Source organism: Ostrinia nubilalis, assembly GCF_963855985.1.
Source record: "Ostrinia nubilalis chromosome W unlocalized genomic scaffold, ilOstNubi1.1 SUPER_W_unloc_9, whole genome shotgun sequence".
Classification (NCBI taxonomy): domain Eukaryota; kingdom Metazoa; phylum Arthropoda; class Insecta; order Lepidoptera; family Crambidae; genus Ostrinia; species Ostrinia nubilalis.
This window is the reverse complement of record NW_026973576.1, coordinates 52,067-68,120: the sequence shown is the minus strand read 5'-3', so window position 1 is coordinate 68,120 and position 16,054 is coordinate 52,067. Positions and strand designations below refer to the sequence as shown.

Sequence of the window (16,054 nt, the reverse complement as noted above, 5' to 3'; positions counted from 1 at the left end):
CATGACGGATGAGCCAGCCATCGCTTCACTCGATCATATTTTAGAGACATTTTAGTGAGAATGACAAATTCAAAATCTTTCTTTTTAATTTAATAAAAATAACAATTCAGACTGAAGATAATCTTGACAATGGAGGGGATCACTTTATTGTCATAATGTTTTATGTATTACTAATTTATGATATTAATTTATGCAACATAGTATTAAAAATAGGTCAAGCTGCGGCGGGAGTGGCCCCTTGGCCATCCTTAAAGCCAACTGTATTTTTTTACATACAATATAAAAAAAATCGGAAAACCGCGGTTTAGATAGCAAGAAACAAACGGACATATTCATTACGTCACGGTCATTGCATGGGTTCAAATATTATATGTGCTCTCTCGAAAACCTACTCTCTACATAACCGTTTAAAGCACTTTATATATCTATAAAAGTACCTATGTTCTTCAGTGTAACCTACGACGCAGCGTGCATTGCTTATTCAAGTAATGCGAAAAAAAAGGCTACCCCTGTACATTATTTCAGCTTCAACCAAACCAACGCGTGCAGATTGCCATCGCCGGCGCGATCATAGGCCAATGACTGGTCGTGCGACCTGTCATTCGCCTATGATTGCGTCGGCGATGGTGATTTGCACGCGTTGGTTTGGTTGAAGCTTACTTTTACAAAATGACAATTATACGATATCCATAATATGTTGGTAAGAACAATTCCGTTCAGTTACGCTAAAAACGGCATATAACTAACAAAAAATCAACATATCCATTGCTCATTGCCTCCGGAACCATGCATATGTTTGTTATATTGGCATACTCGTACTTGTACCTAGACTTCCTGACATTCCGTCGACGCTGAGGCATTAAATTGGCACAAGTGGGACATTATCAAGCGGTTATTAACCTTACCTTGATTCGTCACCCCTGCATCTTCTCTCCGGTCTCTTCCCCCTCAACTTCACGCCCGCAGCTATGCGGCTGTCGAACTCCACACTCTTCGCTTCGATGTCGTTACCTTCCCCAAGACGTCCGCCGGTGTTTCCCACAGCATCAGCAACATCAGCCCACAGGCTGGCGTGTCCCCCTAACAGTCGTCCACGTCTATCCTTCAGTTCGCCCTTCAGTGATATCATAACATCTCTTCTTCAATTTGGTTGACCGAGAAAGCTCCTATTCTAAAATCAAACACCAATGTAAATGGATTTATACTCCAAGTGACGACGCTATACCGATCCACCCCTACAGTGTAGAGATGATATTTAACATAGCCCATTCCCCCGATACTTCACTATCTCCACTCACACCACCACACACGCATAACTCATATACACAAAACCAACATGCCCAAACAAAAACCACCAAATTTTGAATTCATGCGAAATGAGTATAAAAAAGCAAAAATAAATAAATAATGCACGTGTATAGGCGTGTCAGCTTGATTTTAATTGATTTTAAAATATATTTACACAAAAGAATTGTCAATTGATTGATGAGGTGAATTATATTTACACTTTCCGAGAAACTGCGTAAAAATAAAAAAATATATAAAAAAAGTAATCTAAAGAAGCTGCGGGTACACTACATTATTAAGCAAAAGTTTATCGTCGACTAATTTATCGCGCGAAACTAAAATTTTGATATCCGATTTTTCTTGGACCCGACCTAACGCTACGTACAATTGGCCATGACTGAACACGTCCGACCGCAAGTCTACGCCTACCCGATTTATAGTCTGCCCCTGACTCTTATGAACAGTCATGGCATAACACAGAGCTAAGGGGAATTGCCGTCGCGTCATTTCGATGGGGCTGTCCGGTTCGATTGGAGCTTTAAACAAGATACGCGGAATCAAAAATTCGTTTGTTTCGCCTGGCTTGCGAACGGTTATTATGCGCGGCGTAGTTTTCACGACGATAACTTTTGTGCCATTGACCAGTCGGTCTGAAAAACTAAGATTGCGGATTATCATGCACACGCATCCTACTTTTAGTGTTAGATCATGTTCTGGAACACCCTTTGGCTGCAGTTTATTTAACGCGTCCGCGCCTAAAAATATATCGTCCGCGTTATCGGAAAGGACTTTATCGATTGAATAAAAGTGTAACGGTTCCGACTCTACTCTATCTAATACTATGGAATTAATTTCCCTAACGTTTTGATTGTGTGTGGTGAGTATTGCTCGACCAGCACACGTGTCCGGTTCAATAATGACAACATGTGAAAAAACAAAATCTATTAAATCGTTCAAATCTGTAACATAAGAAAGGTGGGAAGTTAAATCTACTAAATTTAAAATTGAACGATTTACCTTTACAGTTTGAACCGGCAATGAGGAAGATGTAAATCAAAATTTATTCCCCTTTTTCAGCCCTAACAAAAACTTTAAGCTAAAATAAGACTAACTGTGAAAAAATTTTGTTGATATCACGAAAATTGAATATTTTATAAGCAAATCAATATGGGAACGCGCGAAAACTGATAGCACCCCTGGAATACGGGCGATGACGTCACACCGCTCGTTGGGCAACGACGGACGGGCGGCGCGGGTGCTAGCTGCGCTCTGTAAACTTATTTTCGTTCATTTCGATACATTTTTTATTTATATTAACCGTATCTGATGCCAACCAAATAATCTTCCGAAAGTAGATTTACTTATGGTTGCGGATACTTTCAGAAAACATGCAAAGTACCTATATTATTGCAGAAATCCAAGTGCTAAAACTTGCAAGGTAAGTGAACCTATTATTATGGATGCAATAAATAATTGAGTATTTAGTATTTACGCTTTTTGTAGTATTTGAAGTAGATTATAAAAGTTCTATCTAGTATAAAAGTAAAAGTACTAGTGCTGTCAGTCAGATTGCTGTGGGTTATCGATAAAAAATAATACCCATCAATAATTTAGCAACGTTATGTCTTAATATTTTATTTTTACAGAGTTGGACGATCACGTCCAGTCGTGTTATAGACTAACTATCCAACTATACTATCGAATTATGGACATAATGTAATACTCGTAGGGTAAGTTCATTTGAAAAGACTATATCCGCAGTGTACAGTAAAAACAAGAGTTACTACACCTGAACACAAAGTTAGAGCTACGGCATATCATTGTACATTTGTTTGTGCTGAAGATAACGAATAAATTGGAAAATCTGGAATGCGGAGTTTGTGCAGCAAGCAATGAAGAATGCAAACATACAATGGCATTAATTGGTTTTAAGGTTATCTATATGTATAGACGTAGTGAAGATCCCGCTTGTACCGAAGTAGCGTGCTATTGGAGGAAACCAAAACTGTTGTGCAAGTTGGATCTCAGCTAAAATTTATTAAAGTCAAAGATGTGAACTATACAAGGCAGTATCAAAAATATATGTGTCAGTAGTACTACCACCATAACCATCTGACACAAAGATCAGTCCATCGGGCTTGATGATTTTTTTTGTTCACTTTAAAAAGTTATTAGTATACACTTTGTAACTTTCTATGGAATCAGTGTACGATCATGAATCGGAAGTAAGGTACAGTCTGTTTTGTCACAGTTAAAACTGGTTTCTAACTCTATCGAGGGTCGTCAACGTTTTTCCTGATTTTTATAGTTTGAGTCTGTTACGTCTTTCTTTTTCTGTTCTACTTAAATCTTCGTATCTCTCGTCTTTATTTCTATTGCAGATAACTCTATTCGGCGTACTACGCTACGTGCCCTAGCTGCCCATTGCCATTTCAGCTTGCTAATCCGTCGGGCTATTAATCGTTTGTCTAAGGTAGACAATACTTGTCAACAATCTCGAGAATCAAGCTCCGAAACGAAACTGAGTAGGGCGCAGTTCGACATAAGCTTCATTTTGTTCGTATTCATCCGAATGCCTACCTGTTCCGATATATTCGATTAAGGACTTTGAGCATTGTGCCGAGGTCTTCCAGCAACTCTGCCATGAGTGCCATGACCACAATATCATCAGCAACGGTAGCGATAATTAATATGGCACCGCTGGAGAGACTGCAGCACTGCCCAAGTTTCGATCGAATCGAAGGCCTTCTTCTCATATTCCACGAACGTCAAGCATAGTGGCAAGTTATACTCCTTCCTTAGTTTTCTGTATAACCTGCCGCAGCTCTGCCCCAGGCAGAAAGGTTCTGGAGTGGAGGCCACGTACCGGAAAACACAGCGTAGGACGTCCACCCACAAGGTGGACAGACGACCTGATAAAGATAGCACGGAGGCGCTGGATGCAGGCCTCTACCAACTGTGCGATATTATGTGGAAGTTATTGAAGGAGGCTATGTTCAGCAGTGGACGTCCTGTGGCTGAGATGACGATGATGATGACGATAACTCTATTCTAGAGTATTATTATCTCTTTGACTTCTACAGGCGGATTGTCACAAGAATGAAAAGTATGTGTTAATACATTTTGTTAGTATAGATTTTTATCGATAACTCAAAGAAGCGACAACATTATTTTACCACCATAAAACATAGTCAATAACAAGGGCTAAAGTAGGTAGAGAGTTTTTAGTATTGTCTTATTGTCTTTAAAGTTTCAAAGGATTCAATTTACTTTTTAAGTAACCCATCTGCGTGCGTGCCTCGTGTTTTGTTTCTCTATTTTTTGTCTACTGTTTCAAATAAAATGTCACTAAAATACTTTATAAAAAATTTGTAATGAAAAATATACAATGGTAGGTGTTTTGTCTTTAGGTAGGTACTCGCATTAAAATGATCTTTGCAATAATATCGACTGGTTTTTGTAGATAACGCTTTCTCCCTTTTCGTTAACTTACACCATTTATGTATTTATCAGCTTTTCTTAGCTTTAAAAGTAATTTTCTGGGGCACTAACCATTGTATTAGTATAAAAGGGTTACTATACAATATCTGCATGGTATTTTTTACTCCATAATTCTATAAAACTCGAAATGACTGTACGAGTCTATGAGCGCGCGAAGGAGCAATGCCATCCCGGCGGAGGTAACAGGCGGTGTGACGTCACGCGCTAAACGGTCAAGTGCGAGTTGATTTTTAAAACATCCAACTTTGAATGCCCATAGAAAATTCAGTTTTTGAGATATCGAAAAAATTCTTTCACTAATATTTTTTATATTTTATGTTTCATCTTTTTACATTATAAAATAATTACACTCATCTTCCTCATTGATTCGATCCCAGTTTTAATAAAAAGTCAGAATACTCTGGGTCGTCTCTGTTACGTTGGGAAGTGCTCAAGTTGAAAATTTTAATTTGTTCCCAAATCGGTGAGGACTTGACTGAACAATTGATTACGTCAGAGTTACTTTTAGCTTTTACTACGACAGGAGGTATCTGACGGAAATCTCCTGCGAAAATTACGATTTTCCCACCAAAAAGCCTGTTACACTTCATCAAATCGCGGAGAGACCTATCAAGCAGGTGAATTAAATATTTGTGAGCCATAGGGGCTTCGTCGTAAATAATAACGTCAGCTTGTCGAACAAGCTCAGCGCGCTGCGAACCATTGGTAATGCTCCAGTAACCAAGATCATCTACGGGGTTGAGGGGGAATTTAAACATGCTATGTGCCGTAATGCCGCCTACGTAATTTTGCGCCGCGATACCTGAACTCGCCGTACACAAGACAATTCCTGAATTTCCGCGTGCGTGTGCAGCAATTACATTTAAAAGCAAAGTTTTACCTGTTCCGGCAGGCCCGTCAATGAAAATGGCAGTATTGTTTGAGTTTCGGAACTCGCTGTCACTCAGGAGAGTGTGAATATAACTAAACACGAGGTTTTGGTCGGGGGATAATTTTGGTAGCCAGCTACTCACGAACGTGTTTAACTCGTCGCGATTATATTCGACGCGCTCGCGGCCTACTTCGGTCGAATCGTCTATAACGCCCGGTAACCCTTGCTCGACAAGGGATGTCCCATGTTTACGCAATAACCGGTCGATTTGGACGAGACAAAGTTTGTACGCTTTTTCTGCGTCATCGGATAAACGCTGCAAAAAATCCTGACCAATTAAATGTTTGTACTTATCCCACAAAGAAACGACCCTAACCCCGTTCACAGCTAAGAGTACGAAAAAGCTACGCAGCCGTGGTCCAGTCAAAAATGTAGATGCTTCCTGCATAGCAATCTCATACTCCGCTTCATCGTCCGCGATCCCGAGAGCTTTCGCAGCTTCCTGGAAAGTTTTGCACAATGGACCACCAAGTTTATATAAATCGTCGTAACTACGACACGGCTGAGACGCTAAAAGTAGACGCAAGTAAAATAATTCACCTCTGTTTGGCGCGACCCAGAATAAACGCGATACTAATTCGCCCCTTTGCCGTCTTGTCAAAAATTTATTGTTACTTAATTCATATATTTCTACATTTTTTGTGGTGGGACGTCGTGAATGTACAATAAACCGCTCGTAAAAATCCAAGTACGTTATGTTATCAAACTGTTCACCGAGAGGCCTTTTAAAATAAGTTATCAAGTCCGAATGAGCGCGGCGCGCGGCATCTGCTTCGGTTCCCGGCTTGAAAAAGATGGATTGTTGGCCCTCAAGGTGTACGGCGAGCTGCTTTACGTTCGGTTCGCGAGCTGTTACGTCAAACTCTAAAATGCGCCACGTCGCTTCGCAAGAACCAAGGTAACGTTTGGTGACATACTGCTCGATTTCATTGTTTTTATCTGAATCGGGAACGACTGTAACGCGCGATTCGTCAGGACCTTTGGTCATGTATTTGAATAGATATTTGACGATCGCGCGTGCGGAATATGCTAATAAATTTATGTGACAGTCATACTTGAGGAGAAGAGCGGCATTGTACGGAACGACCCACAAATCACTAACCGTTATGTCTCTATTTCTAAATTTAATGGTGGCTTGGTTTTTACTATCACGGCGTAAATGAACAAAACCTTTGTCATCGCAGTAAGTTACAGCCGTTTCAGATTTAGGGAAATACTTTGTGCATTTCATTTTTTCAGTATCCCAACATGGCAAATCTGTTCTATGTGGAGGTCCACATGGGCCGTGTATCATGTGATCAAGCACAGCCTTGCGTAATCTACCACCTGCCTCAGAAGGAGGAGGGATATCTGCCCTTACAAATTGATCGATTTCAAAATTTTGTATGGGACCACCCCCTTCGATTCTAAAACAAATGTGGGCATGGGGCAGTCCTCGTTTTTGAAACTCTATGACATGCATAATATACATACATCTACCAAACCAAGCACCAGTTCTAAGGTCTTTTAAAAGTTGTGCGAGTTTCAAGTTAAAAACTCTCGCACAAATTAAAGGATTAGGCCTTTGTCCTTGTGGAGTAGATTGTTGGATCTCGGGCCATTTTGGATTGCATGTCATCGTTAAAAAGTATGATGGAGTGCCCAGTCTATTGACCAGTGCAATCGCATCCATATATTTAGTTTTCATATACCGTGGACCTCCAGTAAATGTATTGGGCAGATAGACACGTCCCGGCACAACACCGCCCTCTCCCCGTATGGTTTCATCTGCTGCTATCTGGTTACTTATCTCTACTGAGTTTTCTACTTCCTGAAGGGGAGCAGATCTAAGAGCAGCATCTGAGGAATGATTCTGCATATTAAAAATGTACCTAAGTCGTTCCTCTGAAATTCTACAGAACATATCTACTATCCATTCCTCAGAAAGTCTGTTCAACTCTGAAAACCGCGGCTCAGATAGCAACAAACAACGGACGTATTTATTTTGTGTTAGTTTTACGCCGTTGTTATCGAGTCTATTCGGTAACCAACCGGGATTACCGTGTGGATACAGCAAAGGATATTGAAAAGTTTCATACAGCGGATGTAAAATGTCTACAGTGTGCGGTTTTCGAGCACCTATGCGCCATATGACTATAGCTTTAGGAATATAGCGTTCGCGTTCTGTGCTCAGAATTGCGGCTATTTCCGAACCGATTGGCATGTCTCCTAAAATATTACCATGGGAGCGTCGCGACGTGGGTTCAAATATCAAATGTGCCTCCTCGGAAGGCTCCTGACTTAAACGTTTAAAACAATCTATGTACGGACTAACATTATGCATAAAATTGGTAATGCAACGAACTACCTCCATGTCTAAATTTTGGCTTACAGCTACCCTTTCCCGTTCGTCATAAATATACATACCGATGGGATTGTTTGTGTCGGTGTAAGCTAAATCAAAAACGCGATGGTAAGTTCGGCCCTGAATTTTTAAGAATGAAATACCGGTATTTGGTTGATGAAAACCATGAGAAACGCCTAATGCGCTAAACGAAAACAAATGATTAAAAGCTCGCGATCTTAAAAGGAAAGCTGGGTGGAAATAGAACTCTTCGGTTAACGGCGGTAAATTTTGAACATTATATGCTCCAGAACCACAACACCATTTGACTCTACCTTTTTCCTCAACAAAAATTCGCGCCTGACATTGAGGACATCTATGACTGTCATTCAAAGACAGTTTTTTTAAAGAATGAGTCTGAAGTGAATCTAGGTCGTCGTTTTGTTTTTGCCCGATCAAAATATTGGAATTACGCAACGCGGGTTCTAAATTTCTGTTTACTACATTATATTGTTGTGACGCTTCTTTATTAACTTCCGGATTTTGTTGCGAATACCGTTTTACCGCTTCCCTATTAACCGAGGGATTATTTTGCGCGTACCGTTTAACCGCGTCCCTGTGAACGGAGGGATTGTTTTGAGAGTATCGTTTGACCGCGTCCCTGTTAACGGAGGGATTGCTTTGAGAGTATCGTGTAACCGCGTCCCTATGAACCGAGGGATTTTTTTGTGTGTAACGTTTTACCGCGTCCCTATGGATAGTTGGGTTCTGGGTAGCATAACGTTTCACAGCCTCTCGGTGTTTAAGAGTTTTGGCTGACGTTACGTTACTAACCCGACCGCTATTTAAATCAACTCTATCAATTACAACGACTGGCTTTAATTTCAATTTGACATCAGAATGTGTAGTACTGACGGACAAAGGTTTCGCATCATGGGCAATTTTTAACGCAGTTAAATCTACTCTTTCAAGAACCACAACTGGTTTTAATTTTTCATTAATTAATTTAGATTTTTTCGGTGCGGAAAAATCTACTTTAGATTTAGATGATCTCTTTTTTTTGGGTCGACCTCGTTTGGTTGATTGCACCGGTGCAATGTCTATTGATTCTAACTCAACTTTTTCAAGGACTACGACAGGTTTCAACGTTGTTAATTTCGCGTCGCGTGGCTCGAGTGGGACGACGGGATCTAAGTTTAGCGCAAAATTTACTACAGTTAATTTATGTATAGAATATTGCGCCGAGGTATACGCATGTCCTATGAACAGTAATTTTGCGAGATCTTCTAAATTTTGGCAACAAAACAAACGCGCCTTATTTTGAGTTTCGTCCCGATGATTAAATTTATTATTGATGCCAACCGCATGGCTATTAAATAAATAAAATTTGTTGCCAAATTTCCAAAAAGAAACCGTATAATTGTTCCCGGTGAACAAGTAACTATCCCGAGTATCGTTACGTTCGCGAGTGAATACACGGTCGCGCAAAATATGAACTAACTGCAATGTTGCAACATCAACATCGCGCAGTGAAGCTGGAAAAAGCCCGTTTTCAATCCAGTTGGGTTCCATTGCATTAATTTTAATCGCGAAGTTCCCTACTCGATAATCATTTGGCAATTCGTCTGGTAATAAGAAAACGTGGTCCCGAGGTTTACACTGCAAGTAAAGTAAATCACCGTACTGAAGAATAGTATTGATATCCGCAACATCAAACACGGCCCGATTTTTAATAACTGACAAAGCGGATGCACATGCTGACATGGCTACACACTGTGCATTATTACCTTTATACCGTGCATCGCCTTGATGGGACAATCCTTTACCAGAAATTAATAATTAATAATAGTCTGATTGACAATGAAGTCGCGCTTATTATGCATTACGAATACATAATTTAAAAGAAAGTAATTTGCTTCGAAATACAAAATGCAGGTGGTTTCTTTATTTTCAGATAATATGCTGATACCTTATCAAGACAAAAATAACGAAAGCTCTAAAAAGATTCAAGTCAATCTTCTCTTAAAATTATTGTCATAAAATATAAACGTGTAAAGAATGCAACTTCAGTATCTAAATTGAATGATAAAAAGTGTTATAGATTTATATGACACAGGGAAGATAAAAGATTGGTCACATAATTAATGCTAATTTTCAACTCAGTTATGTAATATTATAAAAAAATACTTTCATTACAAGCTTTTTTTATCTTCTAACACTCTCCGCTAAAATATCTAAAGCATTTTGACAAGGCCTTAGAACATCACCTTAAAGCAATATCAATCATGCTAATTTTGAGGTACACACAGAAAACAAAATGACAAACTATACTGCCAACAAATTTTCTGAAAATAAATTGTCAATAAATTCATATTCAGTTATAAATGGTTATGTAATGAACAAGTGATAAATTTTACAATGCCTATCTGATTAATAATTACTTTTATTGTTTTGGTAATTGAAATTAAGTTTGTTTTTTACTAATAAATAAAAGAAATTAAATTAAATTTAAAAGTAGATATACCTACCTATAGAGACCTACCTAAACCGAAAATCCAAACTCATACAATTAATAGCAGCTAGTGCTAATAGTAATAAGAAGTTTAATGTAAACAAAAGTTTGAAATCCCAACTATCCCAACTAATCCCAACTATCCCAACTAATATTATAAATGCGAAAGTAACTCTGTCTGTCTGTTACGCTTTCCCGCTTAAACCTCGCAACCGATTTTGATGAAATTTGGCATAGAGATAGTTTGAGTCCCGGGAAAGAACATAGGATAATTTTTATCCCGGTTTTTGAAACAGGGACGCGCGCGATAAAGTTTTTCTGTGACAGACAAAATTCCACGCGGGCGAAGCCGCGGGCGGAAAGCTAGTTTTATTATAATTGAACAACAACATTACCTACTTAAGTAGGTAGGTAATGTATCCAAATTACTAAAGAAAACAGTAAATTGTATTAAAAACAAATGCCTACCAGTTAAGGTATGTAATGATGGAAGTCAATGATTATACAAATTAGTACTAACCTATTTTACTGTAACTGTACCATTTTGCAGTAAGTTCATATTACAACAAGTAATTTTATTAGGCTAATCCTACCTAAAAAAATGCATTGCATTGATACAATATTTCCTAAAATAAAACTAATGCAAATTCAAATAACAGGCTTGCCTAACCCTATTGAGACAATAAGTAGGTACCTACCTACCTAATTTCTGCTTATCAAACATACCTAAATTAAATTAGTAATAATATGAATCAAAAGAAATTTAGAATTTATGTTTCTGTAAAAATGAAAAATATTATAGAACCTTAGATTAATAATCTAAGTAGATATAGGACCAATTTCAAACATGATGAATATTGATAACTTCAATCAATTGGTGCACATCTATTTGAATTTAATTAATTTATGACAAGAGATAAAAATTAAATGTTATTAATATACCACTATTCAAGTAGGTAAATTATAATTAGTATAATTATTAATCTTGATTTATAAAAGGCTAGATATTATGGTCAGATCCAGACATATACAAGTTCAAAAAAAAGTACCTATACCTAGTAAGATGAATGTCAAATCAGAATTCAACGCACTAAATTGAAAATATTGATAAATAAATACAAATATAACAAGCGCAGGATATATTTAAGGAGTATCAAATGCAAATAATCCTATTGCAAATCTGAAGGTTTTCAAATAATATTTAAACTGCATTGATATTACCTACCAATATTTGAGAAGGATTCAATCAAGTTCTTATTATTGATTTGATTTCAGAGCAAATCAATTATTTTACTACACTGAAACATTAATTAAATTAGATGTGATTCAATAAATGCTTTGTTTATAATAAGAACTAAAGTTATGCTTACTTGTGTATTTTAAATACATAATGTAACATCAATTTCAACAGTAAATAATCCTACATGTAAAATTATTTTACATAACTATTCATATGAAAACCATCTCAGAGTAAGAAGATCTAAATAACTTTTATTGATAGATAATGTGAATTTATGTTCATCAACAATGAAATGATAACTTGCCTGTTAGCACATTATTAATACAAGTACCTTGTGTGGAATTGACATGTTTCAAAATATAAAGATTTCTTACGTGTTATTAACTATTTACTGTTAGGCATGGACCTTTTTTTATAGGTCCATGATTGTAGGTAGGTGTAGGTAATTTAAATAACTTGGCAAATAGAATAAGGGGCTACGCCCTTGTCAACCATATTATTTAGAAAATGTGTGAAGTTATTGACTTGAAAAAGCTATATCTTATGCAGTTATGAACTACCTACAACACCATTGCCAAGTCAATTAAAAAAGAAGAAAAATGGCGGTCCATAACTATTCATCAAAGCCAAACATAGTATATTTTTAACGAACCAAAGGACCTAAACACAGAAAATAATGGAAAGAAGAACAAATAAGACTATAAAAGACTTACCCGTGGCGATGCAGACGGCCGTGGTGGAATCGTAGTTGAAGCGGGGCATCGTGAAACTGCAATTATACACATTTAATGAACTAAAGAACCACAAATTATGGCACTGAAGAACCTAAAATACACTTAAAACTTCGATCATTACACTTTAAAAAGTTTTAAACCATAAAAAGTTGTTTGTTTAACATTATTTCATTTGTTTTACAATGGCGTCCCCTTCAACAAAAATGATGCCTACACTAACGGAACGATGAAAAGAAACAATTAAGTTGATATATCATCGAAATTGATTTGTACAATAGTTTTTTATTATTTGACAAATCAATGGATTATAATTATAATAATATTTACACATAACTTACCGCGATGAAACAAGATGCAAAACAGTTGCGACCGAAAGGGAGGCGGAAGTGAATGAGCGCGAAATGTCTCACTCAACTTTTTTTGGCCACAAAACTTATGACCATAGACAACTTTTGTTTAACCTATTGGTCACCAACCTATTTCGCCTGGAACAGTAAAAAAATATATTTCTGTTTTGAAAATAAAGATTTAGGGTTTTAGGCAATCGCAAAAATACGCATAAAATAACTAAAGCATTTCTATAAGTATTTTTATCAAAGAAATATTGCACGGAAATGTTAAACGTTTTGTATTTTAAAAAAGACCATGGCGCTCTAAAGGATATAGAACGCAACTCAGATTTTATTTAATCTGATTTGATTATGATGATTAATTATGATAGAAAAAGAATTATTAATAACAATCGGTTATTATGAATAATTTGGTAAAAGTGATTAAAGAAATCATTTACGTATGTATAAAATTAAATAAACTGCTTAGGGTTGGCCCAAGGTCCACCCCCGCCGCATCTAAACCTATTTATTAAATTTTAAACAATTCGTTTAAATTTTAAACATTCCAATCTCATTATACTAATTTATAGATTACTAATGTTTGGCCAAAAAACGTTTCCCAAATTATTACATCGCAAACAACGTTTCACAAATTTTCATTTGGCAAATTCTCATTTGGCAAAACAACTTATTGCAAACTTTTAATTCGCAAATGTCGTTTTTGGCATATTATTGTTTAGCAAATTATTGTTTGGTAAAGTATGTTTTGCCAAATGTTTCATTTGGCAAAAATATTTCACGATAAACTATTTACAAAATAATTTGATTGGTGCATAGAATGGAATACAAATTAGCTTGTGGTTATTATTTTGTTTAGTGGGTAGTAAATATAAAATTTGTTCTAAAATAATTTTCTTATTTCATTCTTTTTATCGAAATTTCAAATGATTCATTAACAATAGTGGTGATTTTAGCGCTCGGCGGCCGCTACCGCGGCACGCTTCGCTCGCCTTCGCGCATTAAGGGTCACTGTTCTAACCTAACCTAACCTACTATTTTCAGCAAAACCTACTTTTTGCAACCATACTACTTTCTGCAGTCTCTTTGTTTTACATAAAATTCTTGTGAAAACCATGATAATGTGCCTTATGCTTTGATTTGTGGGTAACGGTGGGTAAGTATTTGAGGTGTCAATTTGACCAAACAAATTATTTGGGACATAATATTTGACGAAATAAAACATTTGCTATATAAACATTTGCCAAGTAAAATTTTGCCAAATGACAATTTGACCAAATGAATTAGTTGCGAAAAGTACAGTTGCTAAAAGTTCATTTGGGAAATGAAACTTAGGCGATAAGTTGTTTGCGAAGTGAAATTTGGCGAAAAGTAATTTGGCCAAACGAAAGGATACCACTAATTTATCCCAACTAATATTATAAATGCGAAAGTAACTCTGTCTGTCTGTCTGTTACGCTTTCCCGCTTAAACCTCGCAACCGATTTTGATGAAATTTGGCATAGAGATAGTTTGAGTCCCGGGAAAGAATATAGGATAGTTTTTATCCCGGTTTTTGAAACAGGGACGCGCGCGATAAAGTTTTTCTGTGACAGACAAAATTCCACGCGGGCGAAGCCGCGGGCGGAAAGCTAGTATTAATATATTAAGATATCAAAACGTTCAAAATGTGTTGCTGTACACGCTGTACACGAGCCGGTGTTATCTTTTAAGATATTTGTAAGTGATAAATTAATGTGATTACTTTCTTACTTTTACCTCGACTGTCGGTAATTATTATTAATAACTGGTAAGTAACATAATATACATAAATTAAAACGAACTGTCCCACCCATGACAGTGACAGGGGGGTGCCACCACCATCAATACCGAATCGCTGGTTCCGATTTTTGCCACGTTGGAAACTATATAGTTGAAATGATGGTGGCGAGCCCCTGTCAATGTGTTCGGTGACACGGTTCAGTTTAAATTAGTTCATCTATATGACTGTAAGTAATGAACAGCGCAGCCGCCGCCGGTCTTATTGATCCTTGAGGGGATAATGACATTAATTAATCAGTAAGACGTACTAAAGATCGAAATAGCGATTTATGGACATATTGATTTTTTTCTTTCATAATTTCTATTTGAAAAAAATACTTATCGAACGTAACTTACGTTATTCTGATGAATAAATGTCGTTAAAAGTTTTTCTCTAAAATCAATAGTTTGGCTGGAAAAAAATATTTTCCATTTTCGTTGTATGGAATGAAACTCAAAGTAATCGATTTCGACTAAGCCTATGGCTTGTTGACTATAATCCTAAACTATCAGCGCGCGCCCAAAGTTGCCCGTTCAGAAGTTACAAGGTTCCAAAATATGAGTGTAATACTTGTTAAGTTGGTCTCGGGGTCGTGAAATAATGTTGAAGGCACAATTCAATCATCAACAAGTATATTGTCAATTTAACACAACGAAATGTACATAAAACTTTGCTTATATCAGTCAAAACAATATCCAAACATCGAAATATTGAGAGAGTAATAATCAAGCGTCGCGGCCATGGGCGGACTGGCAATAAGGTCGAATTTAGAAAAAACGCCGGCGACCGTTGGTGAGAGCGCGCCGGCAGAGCGCGCGAGCCCGTGAGTTACAAAATAAAGCCCGCCAAATTCGAATGCGAGCATTAACCACAGAGGTCGCGTTACATGAGTTAAATATTTGTCAGTAATTTAAGGTAAATTTAAATTGTTAACGTATGGAATCTTTATATTTTCGTTGAATCTTTAAAGATATTCCAAAAAAAGTCACTTTTACTAACTTTTTTTTCATTTTTCAGAACCACATAACTTGTGAACGGGCAACTTTAGGCGCGCGCTGATAGTGTAGGATTATAGTCAACAAGCTATTTCATTCCATACAACGAAAATGGAAAATATTTTTTTCCAACCAAACTATTGGTTTTAAAGAAAATCTAACGACATAATATATTCATCAGAATAACGTAACGTACGATAGGTATTTTTTTCAAATAGAAATTATGAAAAATATCGCTATGTCCATAAATCGCAATTTCGATCCATAGTGTGACGTAACCTATCATTATGAATTTAAAAAATAGAAGTTGTGAAAAAAAAACGCTGTCCAAAATTTCGCTTTTCGATCGATCCATAATAGAAGTTTTTTTTTTAAAACAT

At 36.8% G+C, this 16,054-nt stretch overlaps 2 long non-coding RNA genes across 2 annotated transcripts; one reads left to right on the top strand and one right to left on the bottom strand.

The window, feature by feature from the left end:
- Nucleotides 1-1,111: 1,111 nt before the first annotated feature.
- LOC135087432 (uncharacterized) lies at nt 1,112-12,901 on the bottom strand. Its single transcript, XR_010260818.1, has 3 exons — nt 12,867-12,901; nt 12,508-12,563; nt 1,112-1,171 (listed from the first exon to the last, which is right to left on the bottom strand). It is a non-coding gene; the product is annotated as an uncharacterized LOC135087432 (long non-coding RNA).
- LOC135087434 (uncharacterized) lies at nt 2,327-3,574 on the top strand. The gene is made up of 2 exons (XR_010260819.1): nt 2,327-2,725; nt 2,934-3,574. It is a non-coding gene; the product is annotated as an uncharacterized LOC135087434 (long non-coding RNA).
- Nucleotides 12,902-16,054: the final 3,153 nt, after the last annotated feature.